This window comes from Sus scrofa, chromosome 7 (genome assembly GCF_054392235.1).
Source record: "Sus scrofa isolate SSC_HxYL_T2T_F1_AM1 chromosome 7, Sscrofa_HxYL_maternal_Yorkshire_Landrace_v2.0, whole genome shotgun sequence".
NCBI lineage: Eukaryota > Metazoa > Chordata > Mammalia > Artiodactyla > Suidae > Sus > Sus scrofa.
The window spans coordinates 74,367,021-74,383,448 of NC_139389.1; the positions used below are offsets into that span (position 1 = coordinate 74,367,021).

Sequence of the window (16,428 nt, forward strand, 5' to 3'; positions counted from 1 at the left end):
TAAGAGGGAAGGGATCCTAGAGAATGACTCCAGGGCTGACCCAAGGAAGAGGAGCCATTGCTCGCCAACTGAGCCTGACTTGTCAGGGAAAGGAACTCCAGGAAAATGTCAGGAGCTGCTGAGGGTATTTGCTTTTCCTTTATGGAACTTATCAAGTTCACTGACTCTTTCCTTCAAGGGATTTTCTAGGTGCTTTGTCTGCTCCCCTTCTCACCTCTGGGCTCTGTGAATTTTTCACCTCAATTGACAATGACTGGGGTACACTCCAGTCTAGTGTTCTGCCCCATAGCAATAGATCCAGGTTTGGCTGGGTCTTGGAGTCCACACAATAGTGGGGGCCATTTTTACAAAAGTTTGCATTTACAAAGTTATAAACAAAATAAGTTACCAAAGAAAAAGGAAATGACAGTAATTACAAAAGATTGAAAATAGACAAACACTGCAAACATCTCAAAATCTAGAAAGTCATGTGATTTAAACAGCAAATTATTTGAAGTATCTCTAAAACATTTTTCCCCTAAAATTTTTGACTGTACAGATTTTATTCCCCACTTCATATATTGCAATGTGATGATATTGCAATCATCATTTTCCATAGACTAAATAGAAAGGTAATTCAGTCTTTCCTCCAGTTTAGTTTGAAACTTTCAAGAATGGATAGTTCAGAAAGATTTTCTTCAGCATCGCAAAAACTATTGATGGGTTTCAGATTGTTGTCAGATCTAGGAAAATTATCAGGTTTCTTTCCTACATGAGCTGTAAAATTCAGTCAGGCTAGCTTCTGGCTCCAAATATTTCAAATTTGCTTCTTCTTCACTAAACACATGCATCCAGTCCTGGGCTCTGTGGACGTCTTCATCCTGCAGGACAACCTCTGGCTCTGCTCTTTTGTGTCAGGACCTCCACATGCGAGATGCCCAGGGAAAGAGGCTGGTCTCCAACGGGTTAGTCCTTGGCTGGGAGAGAGCCAGGTGAGGGTGTGCCTTAAGGTAGGTGCATCTGAAGAGGAGATGACAGGAAATTGGGGGACTTTCTGCTAATGACTTCCAGTTTTACCATGAGATAGAGTTGGCTGCAAGAGGAAGAGGGCTTACGAGTTGGGTTGTCAGATGTAGAAAATGAAAACAGAGGACATATGAAATATTGCATTGGAGATACACTAAAATGTATTTATTTTCATTTATCTAAAATCCGATTTAAGTGGCCATTCCGTATTTTGTCTCACAATCCTAGGTGGGACCTTCAAGAGTTAAATGAAGCTCTGGAATAGTCATTGAGAGGATGAGAGAGCTGATCAAAGATTCGTACAAGGAGGGCCCGATTGAGATGAGAAATCAGAAAACTCCTGGTGGTGGTGGTGATCCAGTGTTTTTCTCTCAAGAGCCCAGATGCTCAGGTACGTTGGTATTCACTCAGCCCCTGGTGATAGAAACAAGGTTTAAAATATATGATAAAAGATGGGATTCTGCTAGGTTTCTCTCCATTTTATGCTTACTATTTGTGCTTTCAATAAAACCAAGGCAGCAGAAATTTTCAAAAGAAAGATGTACTGATTATAGATTGGCATCCAAATCACAGAGTGCGTTAACATAAGAATATTTTCTCCTACGCTTCCCAAACATGCCATAATATATTCACCCAAAGCAATAAATCCCAAGCTGCACAAGCAAATTATAAACAAATGATAGAAGCTGAAGTTTCCTCTCAAAAGAGGCTAAAGAACAGATAATTTAGAAAGAACAGATTTTATTGGAACGTCAATAGTTTTCATGACATAGATACTTAAACTACTCGTTTTCACCATACCCATATAAAGAACATTATAAAAGGGTTTTTGTTGTGTGTGGTTTTTTTTTAAGAAAAGGATAATTTGACAGATGGAAGTCTTTTTATGGGATCAGTAGAAGTGATAAAATTGAATAAATTACCAAGATTTTATCTGCATTTCTGTAATTCTCCCTAAAGATTTAGAGATGGCAGATTGAATCAACTGGGAAATAAATTTGCATGTTTATAACATGTCTAAAGTAGGAATTCAAGACAAAAACTTCTAACTTGTTTTCAAGAGTGGTTTGTCTGGAGGAAACATGCCTTTGTGAGATTACACGTTTCTTAACCAAATATCAAGGCTGATCAGAAGGACCTGAACTGCCAAAGTTACAACAACGAGGGTTTGGTGAACAGTTTACTAGCTGTTATTATAATTGATGTGAAAGAAAAAATAATAATAATTGTAAATGAAAAAGAATTGGGACAACTCAAAAAAAAATGAACTGAATTCTAGGTAATTTTATACAAGAGATGATTGTCTTATGACCAGGCTAGACTGGATTTTTACAATGTAAACAGTGAGCAAATCAGAAAATTTCAGACGCTTTATGTTTGTGTATCTAATTGTACTGCAGTGTGTTTGAAATAGGGCCACTCCTATTGCCAACTCAATCCATAACCGGTTAAAAAAAAAAAAAAGATTTTAGGATTTATTTTCCTATGGGGTGTTCTCCCGCTTTGTGTAGGATCTCAGCTCCAGATTTGGGTGGTTGCTGTGTGTGGATGAGAGATGTGGCAAGAGAATATGGCCCCAGGGAAATGGGAAACTGGAAGGAAATCAGTGCCTCTAAATGAAGCACACCGATGTCTTCCTTTGAGGAAACATAAAGATGTTGTTTGGATAAAACAGGGCTCTAGAACAAACATGTTGTTGACTTGGCTGGAGAGAGACGCTGAGAACATGATTGGAACTGCATTTTTCTTTTCCTTCTGCCAAGAGCATGGGTGCCAGCCCAGCCTACCTGGCTAAAGGTGTATCCGGCCCTCATTGGAGAGTTCCTGGTCTCTCCTGCGGCTGCCCAGCCAATGTTTGACAGTAGCAGGAGAAACACTTCTTTTGCAATGGAGCGAAAGGAGTGAGGCCTTGGAATCAGATGGGGTGTAAGTCCCAGCACCATTGGTCACCCGCTAGGTGACTTTGGGGAAGTCATTTCACTTTTCTGAGCCTCAGTTTCCATAGCCCTAAAACTATGTGTAATAACGTGTAATTGGAAGAGCTGTGACATTAAATGAAACAAAATATGTAAAGGCCTTAGCTGTTTCTGGACCAGGGAAAGCCCTGGCTCAGTGTAAAGGCCTCTAGCTGCCTCCACCAACTACCTGCTGGGCTGCTTCAGTTCTGGTGCCAGCTTCTAAGAACAGCCTGCCCTGCTATCTTTTTCTTTTATTCCTTCTCATCTCAGTGTCACATCCTATTCCTGGCCCCTCTCCAAGTCTGGTGTCATGTGGCATTGTCTACCTAACACTTTGAAAGCATTCTTAGGCTGGAAATCTCAGAGGTGTCTTCTTTCTTTTCTTGCCCCTCTATACCTCCTGGCCTGCACTCTGACTTAGTGATCCCATCCATAATTGGGGCTTTGCCTCATCTATAGGGAAGGCTCTCAAATCCATTTCATGCTCTGACTCCTCATGCCAGTCTTTGCCCTCCCTGTTCCTAGATCTCAGCCATCAAGAGGAGACTATGTCATTCATTTGCACTTAGCCATTTTGCAGACACAGCCTGTGAAGACATATTAACATCTCCTCTTCAGTGAGCACCTAGTAGGTCCATATTTCTGCACCAGGGTACAGCACAGGAAGGGAAAGCTATGGTTCTTGTCCTCAGGGACTCCTGGGTCAAAGAGGGTTCCAGTGCCTGGTATGTGTGTGGCATAGCTATAAACAGGTGTCACTGGAAATAGAAAGTTATTTCCCTGTAAACACTGTCACCTTGGCCTTTAATGCTATGAGTGGAGCCAAGAATAAACCATTGGCAGTACTATCACGTGGAAGAGGATAGTGGAAAGAATATCCTAGATAAAAGAAGGAAGGAAAAGAAGAAAGAGAAAGGAAGGAAGGAGAGAGAAAGGAAAGAAAGGAAAGAAGGATTTAAGGATAGACAGGGAGAGAAGCCAGGAGAACAGTGAAAAGCAGGGGTACGTACCGTGAATGTCACCTAGTCCAACTCCTGCCTGATGCTTGAGTTTGCTTTACAGTGTTTGCACCCAGGTGTGTTACAGTTCTGCCTGAAAAATTCCAGGGCCAGGAAACACCCATGAATATTCCTGCAACCCATTCCATGCTAGACAGTGATAATTATTAGAATGTTCATCTAATAATATAGAACCTAAAATCTCCTGCCTATCATTTTTTTCCATTGGTTTTGATTCTCCTCTGGGCCCTAAAGCTAAGCATACTTCCTTCCCCGGCCTTCACAGCCTTCAGGATCTGGCCCTGTCTAGTTTTCTGACTTTGCCATGTGCTGTTTCCTCCTTCTGCACTGTTGGCTGCGGGTCCTTTCACTTAACACGTCAAGCGAATTTCTGCCTGAGAGCCTTCTGACCAGGCCAGGATCTCCTGCTTTTTGCATGAAATTTAGGTTTCAGTTCAAGTGGTACCTCTCTAGAAGACCCTCCCCTACCGCTTTAGCTAAAATTTCCCCTCTTGGGAGTGTAAATTTTTTTGTTGTTTTCAATTTTTTTTAAAAAATAAAAGTATAGTTGACTTACAGTGTTGTGCCAATTTCTGCTGTATAGCAAAGTGACCCAGTCATATGTTTATATACATTCTTTTTCTCATATAATCTTCCGTCATGTTCTAGCCCAAGAGATTGGATATTGTTCCCTGTGCTGTGCAGTAGGACCTCATGGCTTATCCATTCTAAATTTAATAGTTTGCATCTATTTGCATCCCAGACTCCTAGTCCATCCCACTCCCTCTCCCTCCCCTTTGGCAACCACAAGTCTGTTCTCTGTGTCTGTGTTTGTGTTTTGTTGATAGTCTCATTTGTGCCATATTTTAGATTCCACATATAAGTGATATCAAATGGTATTTGTCTTTCTAATTTTTTTGAAGATTTTTTTACCAACTTTATATCTTTCTAAATTTGATGATTAAAAAAAAATCTTAATGACAAAGCCCCTATAATCTAAGTCAAAAGCCAACTGGAAAAATATTAGATATTATATGACTAATTGCCCCAAAGTATATTAGATATTATATGACTAATTGCCTCAAAATATAAAGGCTTTCCAAACTTCAGTAAGATAAAGACCAAATGGGCTATTAGTTTAATGTGGAAAAAAATGGACAAAAGATATGACAGTTCACAAAACAACCCATACATGCTTCTTAAACATATATACAATTATTGGCAAAGATAAAACAATAATATTGTATCAGCAAGGGTAAGGCAAATGGTAACCCTCTATCCTGCTGGTGAGAGTGTAAACTGGAACAATTTTTATAGCAGGTAATTTGATAATAATTATCAAAATTCCAAAAGCACAAGCCCTTTCACCCAGTGATTTTTTTTTTTTTTCCCTTCTAGAAATTTACCCTACAGATATGCTCCTAAGTGTGGGAATTGATATGGGTTCAAAGGTAGCCATGGCAGTGTTGCCTACAAGAGCAAGGGGCAGAAACAACACATAGATCAATCAATAGAAGAATGGATAAACCACAGCACATTCCTGCAATAAAATAGTATGCAGTTGTTAACGAGAATGAGGCAGATCTGTGGCACTGGGGTGCCTCCAGTGCATTTTGTATTGGCTTGCAGGCATTTTTTATTCCTTTTTTTTTTTTTTGGTCTTTTGTCTTTTTAGGGCCGCACCTGCAATATATGGATATCCCCAGGCTAGGGGTCAAATTGGAGCTGTAGCTGCTGGGCTGCACCACAGCTACAGCAACTCGGGATCCAAACCATGTCTGCAACCTACACCACAGCTCACAGCAACACCTGATCCTTAACCCACTGAGCGAAGCCAGGGATCAAACCCGCATCCTCATGGATACTAATCAGGTTCATTAGTCACTAAACCACAACGGGAACTCCTGTTTGCTATTTAGTATTTTGTTTTTCTTAAAAAGGTCACCTAAAATTGTATCAGGGAGTTCCCATCCTGGCGCAGTGGTTAGCGAATCCGACTAGCAACCATGAGGTTGCGGGTTCGGTCCCTGCCCTTGCTCAGTGGGTTAATGATCCGGCGTTGCCCTGAGCTATGGTGTAGGTCGCAGACGCAACTCGGATCCCGCGTTGCTGTGGCTCTGGCCTAGGCTGGCAGCTACAGCTCCCATTGGACCCCTAGCCTGGGAACCTCCATATGCCATGGGAGTGGCCCAAGAAATGGCAAAAAGAGAGAGAAAAAAAAAATTGTATCAGTTCCAGGCCCAGCAAAACCCAGGTATAGTCCTGGCCCCAGCACACTGGGGAGACAGACGCATTCCTGTCAGTGACAGAGGTTCACTCCATGGTGATGGGAAGTGGAGGAGGAGGAAGAGGACGAGGAGGTGGAAGGATATAGGGGTGGGTATGGATCAAAATTAAGAGTGTGAAAAGGTTGTTTTTCAACTTGTTGTTTTATATAAGGTGTCTACTCTATATAAAATAAACAACAAAGACCCTCCTGGATAGCAAGGGAACTATATTCAATATATTGTAATAACCTATAACAGAAAAAAATCTGAAGAAGAATATACATATATCTGTATGTATCTGAATCGCTTTGCTGTACACCTGAAACTAACACAACATTGTAAATCAACTCTACTTCATGAAAAAAAAATTTCAAGATGATTCTGATATGTTCTACCCCTTTGAGATTCATTGCTACTGTGTGTTCAGCCATGAGTCCCCAGTGCTGTACAGCCTGGCCCCAGCTCCTTAAAGCTCCAGAAGCACTCTCGCTGTCTGATGAAGACTGACCTCTTGGCTAATGTCTAGGTGACCTCCATTCCAGCTCATCGACCTCCCTGCCTTCGTCAGCCTAGTCCCCTTGGCCCTTGTGGTGCCTTAGGATGCTGGGAGCAGCCATCCTAACACCAGAGCTGTTTCCTCTCCTGGCTCTTCTGACCTCTAATGTGGAACGCAGATCCTATTTACCTCATGTTGAATGAGGAGATGGCAATATACCGCCTGAAATTCCCAGATCATTCTTGAAGCCTGCCAGTCTTCTAGAGGCAAGCAGCCTCTAAATAGGTTTTATCTTCTAAAAATCACCTTGGATATTTGCTTTCTGTTTGTCTCATTTTTGCCAATTGTCAGGCAAACACATGCTGCTGCTGGGCAGGTCTGGGGAAATTTTGAAGAAGGTGAGGAATAAACCAGGCTGGCAGGAAAGATTATAGTCACATAAATCAAGACATGAAGTTAGGTGATTTTTTTTTTTTAAAGTAATTGCCTTTATTTTTTTTCTTCCATTTTTTTTATTACTCAAATGAATTTATCACATCTGTAGTTGTATAATAATCATAACAATCTAATTTCACAGGATTTCCATCCCACAGCCCAGGCATAGGTGATTTTTTTTAAGTACATCTTTTTTACGTGAAAGAGGCAGCAAGCTCTGAAAAACTAGAGGGCAGATTCAGCCCCACTGCATTTAGTAAGACATGATTCCTTTCACTTTCCTAGATTTCCTCCCACCCTCCCCTGCCCTTCCCTCCCCCTCCCCTCCTCCCTCCCCCCCTCCTTCCCTTCCTCTCTTGTCCCATTCCTTCTTCCCTCCTCATGACTAAAAATAGCTAAACACATGATATAAAGGCTTGTCATTACTAATACTGTGGTGACTCTCAGGCTCTGTCTTCATCCGATTTGCCTTCAGACTTATAAAATGAAGGCCCCTTGAGCAGCCCCCACACTGAAGATGCCAATTCAAATTGACCATGATTTGGGGAAAGCAATGAATTTGTTAAAAAAAATTGAATTGAACCTTGAATACAGTTATAGCGAGTAAACAAAAGAGATGTAGTAGAAACCAGCTGCTCTCCATCAATCAAGGAAATTTTGTCAGAAACTCCAAAACCTCCAACACTTTGTACAGCCCCACTCCACTCCCCTTCCCGTAGGAGTTGACCCTCAAAAGAAAGCAGAAGCGCAGAACAGAGGCGCGGTGGGTGTCAACCCTGGGCTCTCACATTAGAGAAAAGGGGCCTGTGTTGTGTGGCTCACACCAGAGAGATGCAGGCCTGCTGTGGATAAAGTCGCAGCTCGCGAGCAGGGAGCCCACTCAGGTAGGCGCGTCAGCAAAGCCCCCACAGACTCTGGGCGGAATGGGGACCGCAGAGGGGACACGGCAGCAGAACTCTGCCTTTAGCTTCCCAGGGATCTCACCAGCTTGTCCCCTGGTGAAACTGGCACACGATAGCAGCCTCCACAGCAGGTTCCTTATCGGGCTGAGGTCCTGGGGCACTTTCAAGATAACTGGAAACTGAAATAGATACCAAAGTTCCAGAGGTTTCTGTGAAGGCCCCAAACTGGGCGGAAGTACATCAAAGGCCTCTCAAGATGATTAATTGGACGGGAAACCTCAAGACATCTTTTTCTACTGAAAAATGGACGACACTGTGTGGAAGGACAGGGGTCTTTTCAGGAGAAATACAGGCTCATGTTGTCATCGCTGTGGAAGGGCTGGCCCATTAGGAGACGAGATGCTTACTGCTCTCTGTGAGTCCAGGCCCCAGTGTCTCCCCACAGTGACCTCCAAAGCCTCTAGTGGTCTCTGCTCCTGCCCCCATTCTCCTCACAGCTGCTAAAGCCATCTTTTGAAAAAGGAAAATGAAACCATGCTTCCCTCCACAACTGAAAATTTTCCAACAGTTCTCGATAGCATTCTGTGAACAAAAATAAGCAGAGATCAGCAAACATTTGCTGGAATGTGCCACATGGAACGTATCCAGGCTTTGTCCAACATGGCATCTACTGGGCTGTTGTGCCCCCAAAATGCTCTGCGCTGGGTGAAGCAAGCCACTTGTCTGATGAAACCAAGTTTAAGGAGATGGTCACCCTCGAGGCTGTGAAAGTAGTCACAGAAATGTAGAACAGGCATGGCCATGCTCCAGTAACCCTGTATTTGACTCTCAGGACACCCATACCAAGTTCTCCTGTCAGAGTCTTTGCATTTGCTCTTCTTTCTTTCTGGAATCCTCTTTCCTTGGATTTTTGCCTGGAAGGTTCCAAGTGCTAAGTCAGCGAACAGATTAAATGTATATTTGGAGAACTGGCAAAGAAAAATGGGAAAATATTTTGGAATGAATTTAAGATATTTCCCCAAAAGTATTCAAGTAGTTCTTATGGGGTGAAGGTGGGGGAAGGAGAACTTTGTTGACATTCTTTGCACGTATTTGAAACCTTGGTTGGCTTTTACAATTTTTAATTGCTTGCGGGTAGGGGGAGGAGGGAGGCCACCGAATCTCCTTGTGTTTAAGGTCTCTAAAGTCTCACTGTGGTTCTGCTGGCTTCTTTTGGTCACTGTGGCCTCAGGTCAAGTGTTGCCTTCCCAGGGAGGGTTCCTCCCCCCAGTGACTTGATGGTCCCTCTCACCACCAACACAACGCGTGCTGCTGTTGCATTTTCTCACAGCCCTTAATCATGCTCTGCAATTACTGTGCTTCTTTATGTACCTTTTCCTTGTTGACCGTCTGTCTCCCTTTCACATGTAGACTTCAGAAGCCCAAGAATCCTGTCTGTCTTGTTTGCCTGTGCCTCCCTCACCTAGTACAGTGTCTGGCACATGGGAGGCATGCAAGGAAATATTTGTTGACTGACTCTGTGAACAAATGCCTGACTGAATGATATAAAAATGCAGGAGCTCAAAGTGTTTCAAGAAGGAGATCTGATCCTAGGTGAAATTCTCAGCTTGTCCATCATAGAGCTTTAAAAGTGACTCAGAACCTAGCTCAGATAACTGAATCAGCCTTAGCTCATGGACTTAAACCAATTTAGGCAAAAGGAAATTTGTCCACAGAAGACTTTGGACCAAATGAGATTTGGTAGAACACTTTGCCACTATATCATGGGAAGTTTTTTTAGTTCTGTATCTTTTATCAATTTGGTCTGTTTTTCAGAAATATTTACTTTTTTGTTTCTACTTTTTAGATTTTTAATGAACTTTTGGCTTTTTCTCTGTGGAAGCGTAATTTAAACATCCAGCAATAAACACTATTGGGAATATCAAATTTCCTTGAGTTCTGTGCATGAATATAGAAATAGTTAAGTGCTCAATGTACTCACTCATGTATAGTGAACATCTGATTTGTGTCAGGCACTGTTCTGGACTCTTGGGATTACTATGGAGAATACAGTCCTGCTTCCAGACCTCTGGAAGGAATAGATATAAAACAGATTCAAACAAAAAAAGTCAAGTTTTAATAGGCACTAGAAAGGAAGTAAAAGGAGAGCCGAGATGGGTGACGCCACCTCTTGTTGGATGAGGAAGGCCTTTTTGAAGAAATGACATGAAGGAAGTGACGAGAGGAAGCTGCCTTTATGGAGGGTAGGGAAAAACATATTCCAGGGTGAAGATATGCAGCATTACTGAGGTGGCAAAGAGAGCTTGGCTTGTTTTAAGGACTGGGGAAAAGTGCTGTGACTGGATCACAGCGGGCGAAGAGGATGAGGCACCGGGAACTGGTCACTGGTGCTTCCTGGGCTACGTTAATGTGCTTGGATTTTATTGAGTATAGGAGTTTCACGAAGCAGAGTGAGGTCACTGTCTTTAAGCCTAAAGAAGGTTTCTCGGGCTTCCATGTAGAGACTAGATTGATGTGGGGCAAATGTCAAAGTGGGAGCCCAAAGGGAAAGCTGTTGCCGTGATCCACAAGGAAGATGGTGGTGGTCTGGACCAGTGATGGCAGTGAAGACAGGGAGGGGAGGAGCAGTTGGAGTTACATCCTGGCAGTCAAACTGAGAGATGTCGTCGTCGTCGGTGCATCTGATGTATGAACTGAGAGTTTGTGGGCATACCCTCCAGTTGGGAAAACAGACATCATTCTAGGTATTTCAGATGGAGGGAGTTTTTTTATTTTTATAATTATAGTATAGTCGATTTACAATGATGTGCCAATTTCTGTTGTACAACAAAGTGACCCAGTCATATGTATATAGACATTCCTTTTTTAGTATGGTTTTCCATCATGGTCTATCCCAAGAGACTGAATATAGTTCTCTGTTCTGCACAGTAGGACTTCATTGCTTATCCATTCTAAATGTAAGAATTTGCATCTACTAACCCCACACCCTCAGTCCATCCCTCTCCCTTCCCCCTCCCCCTCGGACAGAGGAAATTTAACCCAAGGAATCAATTACAGAAGCGCCAAGTGTCTGAAAGGTTGGGGGAACAACCTAAAGGGGAAGATGTGGTAACCTAGAGATGAGCATCTGCCGGAGGTCAGGACCACTCCTAAGACTGGAGGAAAAAAAGGGAGGTGGTGATGTTATCAGAGCCCGGCATCTGACACTGTGGGAAGCTGCTGATGCTGTTGGCACTGGCCACGGCCCCAACCATGGATGCTGTTGTTGGATGTGCTGAAGGCTACTGGAACCTACAGCTGCTGGCCACTGCCACAGCCCCTGTCAGAAGCTTTAAATAAAAGCGGGGGCGGGGGGAGTCTCTTCCTTATTTCATCTAGTTTCCCACCGGTTTTCCACCGGCGCTTCTCACTGGCAGCATTTAACTGGGCCAGCTGGCAAGAGTGTCTGGGAAATGCAGTTCACAGGATTCTAGCCACCTCCAACAGAGCGGTGCATAGATTGGCAGGGATGGTTCTTAGCACCAAGAAGCCAATGGCCAGTACATGGAAGAACTAAAGATGTGTTTCAAGTAGGAAAAACAATCCCTTATTCTTTTATATACATATTATTCTTTTTACAAAAACAGTGTGTGCCCATTAGAAAATACAGAAAAACTGTAGAACATAAAAATCTTCCATATTCCCAGTTAACCCAGGAACAATTAGTAATAACATCTTGGTTTCAGTCTCTCTCAAGAAGAGACTCTAAATCCACATTCAATTTTGTAACCCACTGTACTGAATTTATGCAGTAAAACATTTGCTGGACATTTACTTCATTACAACTAGCTCCCAGTGTTGGAATATTTATGTTCCACCAACATATTCCTATTATAAATATAAAAAAGGAATTATTGCCTGAAAACAAATTTGCAATTTAAGAAAATAGTTCACGGAGAATACAGTGGTAACCTCTAATTTGACCATTAGGAGATTATTTGCTTAGGTAGGAAGGGAAAACTAGTTATTTTAAACATTGAAGTAAAATGGTAAGTCTTTCTTTATTCTGTTCCTTTCTGCTGCGGGGAAGGAGGAAATGGTAGAATTTCAGAGCTGGAAAGGTGCAGACAGGACATGGAGAGGAGCGATAGCCGCAGAATGTACTTCAACTATCCTGCTGCCCATCTACCTGGTCTCCACATAGTCAGACTTCTGATGAGGAAGCTGGTCCCTTGGAGTGTTCAGAAAGGGTGACACTGAGACAAGGTGGCTTTAACAGTGGATGTTATTTACCATGGCTACATGATGTTATCTGTTAGATGCTTCTGAACTAGTAGCTGAAAACTGTGACCTCAATTGGCTTTAAAAATGAGGAAATGCATTATCTCACATAACTGGAAGTCGGGAGGTAGACAGCCTCCCGGAAGAGTAAGATAAGCCTCTTGTGAAGTCACCAAGGTCCCAAGTTCTTTCCACACTCTGTTCTGTACCCCCACCCCATGTTGGTTTCATCTTGAGAGTGGCTCCCTTCATGGTGACTAGGTGGCTGCCACAGAGCTGCCTGTTTCCTTTCTCCATGATCAGCAAGAAAACCAGATCCATCCCTTCAGTGCAAATTCTTTTCAAGCAGACCAGTGGTTCTCAGTCCTGCTGCGCATTAAAATCATCAGGACAGCTGTATTATTTATTGATTGACTTGCTAGTATTTCATTTCTACTTTATTATTTATTAATTGATGATTTATTTGCTACTTTATTTTTTAAACTGCAATATCTAAGCCTTATCACTGGAAAATTTTATTTATCTGTGATGAGGCCCAGCTGGAGGTCATTTTTTTTCTTTTGCAGCTGCAGCACCCACGACATGTAGAAGTTTCCAAGCCAAGGATCAAATCTGAGCCACAGCTGTGATCTATGCCACAGCTGCAGCAACACTGGATCCTTACCCCACCTTGTGGGGCCAGGGATGGAATCCACGCCCCACAGAGACAATAGAGGATTCTTAACCACAGCTGGAGGTCTATAGCACCTCAGTGGAAACTCCTGGAGGTCTTCTTTTTTTAGAAGCTCTCAGATGATTCTAATGTGTAGCCATGGCAGAGAACCAATGTGTAAGGCTGGTTTAGGTCATCTGTACACCCCTAGATTCACAGTCCCAGGTGTAATGCCTGGAATTGACTGGCTTAGAAAAGTGGATCTCAAAGTGTGACCATCCCCTCCCTGCCCATCCCCCAGCTCTTGGGACCCTGTCAGAGGTGCACATTCTTGGGCCTCCCCCAGGCCTACAGAGTCAGAAGCCCTAGGGGTGGGCACCAGACGATTGGTGGTGTAACAAGCCTGCCAGGTCATTCTGATGGATTATAAGGTTTGAGACTCACTGCCTTAGATGAGTTAGCTCCTTCTCTGGCACAAGGGAGGAGGTAAATATGAGAACATCGAGGTCTGTTAGAACAGGAAACCCCGGGACCCTGAGCCGTGTAGTCCCTCCCTGACACCAGGCCACAACGGGGTGGGGAAGGATCAGCCAGACCCCTGGCAGTAGAGACAGGCCTTCCAACCATGCCACCAAGCCTCAGCCATGGCCACAGGCTTAACAGGGGCTGACCTAAGGGATGGGAAGAAGGCTGTTCTGCAGGCATCCTTTCCTTCCTTTCCTGGGGGATCTGGAAGTTTCTGCAGGGGTTAAAGGCCTGAAAAGACTATCCCATTATAGACTCTCCCCAAAACACTGTGAACTATTAATTTCGACCACTGTACACTTTCAATAGGATCCTGGGAAAGAAAAAGGCGATTAGGTAAACACAAAAGAAATCTGAACACAATAAGGACTTTAGTTAATAATAATGTCTCAATGTTGGTTCATAAATTGTGACAAATGTACCACACTGATATCAATAGGGAAAGCTGGGTGTGGGGCATATGGGAACTGTGTGTAAATCTTCACAACTATCCTATAAATCTAAAACTATTTGAGGAGTTCCCCTCGTGGCGCAGCAGAAATGAATCTGACTAGGAACCATGAGGTTGTGGGTTGGATCCCTGGCCTCACTCAGTGGGTTAAGGATCCGGCATTGCTGTGGCTGTGGTGTAGGCTGGCAGCTGTAGCTCTGATTAGACCCCTAGCCTGGGAACCTCCATATGCCATGGGTGTGGCCCTAAAAAGACAAAACGACAAAAAAAAAAATAATGATAATAAATAAATCTAAAACTATCTGAAAATAAGGTTATTTTATTATTTTTTTAATAGACAAGTTTTTTGTGTGTATTTTTTGGCCTCGCTCACAGCACGTGGAAGTTCCTGGGCCAGGGACTGAATTTGTCCCACAGCAGTGACAATGATGAATCCTTAACTGCTAGGTCACCAGGAAACTCCTAGGTTATTTTAAATACATTGCATTAAGATGCGACATTCTAATGAATGGTAACACCTTTGGGAAAAACTTCATAAAATTAAGCAAAAAAGCTTCTTTAAAATATTCCATATTCCTATAAATTTGACAAGGCTCTATGTTTATGACTGATGCCATGTTTTTAGCCAGAGCAAACACTTTTTAGACATTTTCGGTTTAAATAGGAGTTGAACTGGAAAATACTAATGAATATTCCTGATACGTTGCACTTCCCAGAATCTCCACACTGCAGAATTATCAAAGAGCAAATGAGAGAGGCTTGAATTTGTCCATATGCTCAAGATATAATTAAGAACCAATAGAGAAAGTCACTTTCTTTGCCATCCCCTTGGACCTGGAGAGAAATAGGACGGCTGGACTCCACAGGGAATAGTAATCAGATGCGTCTTTCCCTCAACTCAATTCGGTGAGGTGAGCTCAAGCGTAAATTCCCTTCAGGCACTCTCCTCCTGTTTCACCAGCTCTGTTTAAATTAAATGCATACCCTGCATCCTGAGGGGTGAGCCACGCAGCCCAGTGGACTGAGGTGTGGCTCATTACCAAGGGCTCCTCTAAACAGATTCTCCATTATTGAATTTCTGTGGAATTCTTGGAAATACAGGTCCATAATTGGAATGGAGCAAGGAGCAATGCTAATTTGTAGTTTGGAAAATCACTCTTAAGGTTGCCAACTAAATAACTTATGTTTTGCTAATCTTCCCTCTATCTCGAGTTTTAGTCGGGAAACCAATAGTTGACATTGTCATTGCAAGTGAAAGTGCTGTAATTAAGAGTTATAACAAAGAACAGTACTCAAGGGCAAAAACGTTGCTATGCCAAGCACGTGGCTCAGAATGAACCCCCCATCTTATCACACTGGATTCTTAGATTTTGTCTAACATTGTTATACTCTCTCACTGTGAACTTGGACAAGTTTCTCGGCCTCTCTACACCTCATTTTTGTCATCTTCACAATGGTGAAAATAATAATTCCTTGGCAGTGTTAGAGGTGTTGATAGAAATAATGTTTGTAACATTTTTAGCATAGTGCTTAAAAAAGTATTTGCTAAATCAAGAAATAAGACCACCCTTGCCTGCATTAAAGCCATTCAGTGTAATGATAAACCTCTTGAGGGTATCATGGCAAAAAACACAGAAGAGAATATTCAGGTACCAGCTTGGAGGGAGGGAACCTCTGGCACAGTAAGATGTTGAAGGTGGAGAAGAAATGTAGCTGGTTTTCATCAGAAATAAAAACATGATTTCAAATTATTGTTGAAAATATAAAATGATGCAGCTGCTGTGGAAAACGGTTTGGCAGTTCCTCAAAAAGTTAAATGTAGAATTATCATATGACCCAATAATTCAGCTCCTAAGTATACACCCAAAAGAATTGCGAGCAAGTGCTCAGATACTTATACACACATGCTCATAACAGCATTACTCACAATAACCAAAAGGTGGAAATAACCAAAATGTCTATCAGCTTATGATGGATAAACAAATGTATTATGTCCATACAATGGAATATTAGTCAGCCATAAAAAGGAGTGATACATGGTATAAGATGTGTGGGCCTGGAAAACATTATGCTAAGTGAAAGACGACAGACATACAAGGTCACAAATCCTATGATTTCACTTACAGGGAATATCCAGAAAAGGTGAATCCATAGAGGCTAAAAGCAGACTGATGGTTGCCAGGTGCTGGGGAATTGGAGAGTAACAGCTTAATAGATACAGGGGTTTCTTTTAGAGTGGTGAAAATGTTTTGGAGCTTGAGAGAGGTGGTGGTTGGACAACATTGTGAATGTATTAAATGCTAATGAATTGTACACTATTTTTGGTGATTTTTACCTATTTAAAACAACAACAACAACAACAAAAACTGCAAGAGGGAGTGCTCTCTTTGTTCTAGCTGAGAACACAGAAGCAATCTAGGCTTCCTCTCCCACTGACCAGAGACTCTTTCCTTAGGCAAGCTGCTTAATGCCCAGCCCC

General features: G+C 42.5%; 1 long non-coding RNA gene across 1 annotated transcript; it reads right to left on the minus strand.

Moving 5' to 3' along the window:
* Nucleotides 1-1,316: 1,316 nt before the first annotated feature.
* On the minus strand, nucleotides 1,317-8,215 carry LOC106504453 (uncharacterized). Its single transcript, XR_001297933.3, has 3 exons — nucleotides 8,144-8,215; nucleotides 3,974-4,055; nucleotides 1,317-1,419 (listed from the first exon to the last, which is right to left on the minus strand). It is a non-coding gene; the product is annotated as an uncharacterized LOC106504453 (long non-coding RNA).
* Between the last annotated feature and the right edge of the window lie 8,213 nt (nucleotides 8,216-16,428).